The sequence below is a fragment of the Dermacentor andersoni genome, chromosome 1, assembly GCF_023375885.2.
Source record: "Dermacentor andersoni chromosome 1, qqDerAnde1_hic_scaffold, whole genome shotgun sequence".
Taxonomy (NCBI): Eukaryota; Metazoa; Arthropoda; class Arachnida; order Ixodida; family Ixodidae; genus Dermacentor; species Dermacentor andersoni.
Window position 1 is genome coordinate 366,306,689 of NC_092814.1, and position 2,063 is coordinate 366,308,751.

Below are 2,063 nucleotides of genomic sequence, written 5' to 3' on the forward strand. Positions count from 1 at the left end.
AAACCGTCTTTAGATAAAAGTTACTAGAACCTATCGACATTCTATAAACCGTCTTTAGACACCGTAACAACTTCCTAGTAACCTCCTACCGACTATTGGCCACCGATATTGAATTGAAAGTATAGATATAAAATGTCGATAGAATTCTTACCGACTGTTTATTATCTTATGTCGGTAGAAAGTGTCATCTGTGAAGCGACTATTTACTAACCACCTTTATACATCCTAACAACTTGCTAGTAACATCCTGTCGACTATTCGCCACAGATAGTTGACAGGATGTTACTAGGAAGTCGTTAGGATGTATAAAGGTGGTTAATAAATAGTCGCTTCACAGTTTTTAGGAAGTACATAAAAATTTTATTCAGAGGTTATTACTTTTGCAATTATATATTGCAAAAATAAGCTTTGATTATCTCTGAATAAAATTTTTATTTGCTTCCTAAAAACTGTGCAGCGACTATTTATTAACCACCTTTATATATCCTAAAGACTTGCTAGTAACATCCTGTCAACTATCTGTGTGTGGCGAATAGTGATTGCCAAGTCGCTAGGTGTGGCATGCAACAGAAGAAGACAGGTTTCCATTTGTGCTTGAACACATCCATTTAATATCCCCGGGCTAGTAAGGAGGACGAGTTCTCCAGCTGCCCTGGAAGTAGGCTGAAATGTTGCGTTGTGTAGTCTAGAAAAGAGAAGAGAAAAGGCAATATATTAGTTTTGCTACAGTGACATTGCAACACACCATGCATCTGTTTCTTAAAAAGGAAGTGCACAAGAGACAAGCTTTCAACCCTGTGAGCTCTAAACATCTCCACCTGTTTTGTGCAAAGTCCCAAAAAATGCATGAAATGACTGAATTAGTGCATTAAAGCTGGGAGCGTGATGGATGTGCGTAACCCACCAACAGATGCACGACACATAAACTCTATCATACCAATTGTCATCTACAAACAAAAGCTGTAAATCAACTTCAGTTTAATGAACTTCGATATTCGTATTGTGACCAGTACATGGAAGTTTCATGTGTGAATTATCTTAGGAAAGGCAAGGTGCCAGTCATAACAGTGCTGCAGCTTTGCTTGGGCACAGGTACATAGAAGAGTTGACTTTTGTGTTGCACTTAAGAACCACGAAATGATACAAGCAACATGTAAGCAGTTGAACAGGCATTACGGACGTTCTACAGCAAGATTAGAAAATGCCTTTGCTGTGCAGGCAGACATTGTCAAAGTGAGCTTGTTACTAAACATGTTAGCTTTCCACAAGACAGGAAATTATATTATCAGTGCAATCATATGACCAGGGCCTCTATCACAAAAATACATATGCCAACAGTAATGACAATTTTCTAGTTATGGTGGCAAAGCTTGCATTATAGTATGCTATTATAATCAGGTTAATAGCTATTTTAGCAGGAAAGAAAGGAGTATACCCTAAGATAGCACTGAAATTGCCATGAAAGGAGTTTTGTTGAAAACTGCACAAAGAATATTAAGATGCTTCTTTGTGACACACATACCTACTATGGTGTTGACCTTCTTGGAATCCAACGGATCCTTCTGTGGAAGGCATTTGACAGCCGCCCAAAGAAGGACCTCCCTTCAACATCTTCTATTGAAAAAGGAGCTTTAAGGAGGCCCTCCGCGAAGTGAAAGCCTGAGTTGTTAGCATCCGGGCACAGCCTCTTCAGCATGCCCTTTTCAACCTATACACCGTCACCGATGTCTACCTGTGAAAGAATACAACAAACACAGATTCATTTTATACACGTTTGATCAAGGAATGGTTAGGAAGTAGGGTAAGGTTTGGAAAAACGGAAGTCGCTGCTTCTCGTTGATTCGGTTTAAAGAACAAAGCAGCCTTACGTATACCATACATGCATTGTACTGAGCTGTATACTTTTACGTAAGACTAGAAAGTATTGGGAACTTCAATGCGAAAGAAAGACATGCATCTGCCTAGAACTAAGCAAATGTGTGCCACCCCTTGACACAGAGTGAGATCTGGTGCTGTTTTAGTGATTAGCAGACATTGAAAGCTTCAAGCCTCATCGAGTATTG

At 39.4% G+C, this 2,063-nt stretch overlaps 1 long non-coding RNA gene across 1 annotated transcript; it reads right to left on the reverse strand.

Annotated features, from left to right (window-relative positions):
- Window positions 1–587: 587 nt before the first annotated feature.
- On the reverse strand, window positions 588–1,733 carry LOC126516409 (uncharacterized). The gene is made up of 2 exons (XR_007596042.3): window positions 1,523–1,733; window positions 588–685 (listed from the first exon to the last, which is right to left on the reverse strand). It is a non-coding gene; the product is annotated as an uncharacterized lncRNA (long non-coding RNA).
- Window positions 1,734–2,063: the final 330 nt, after the last annotated feature.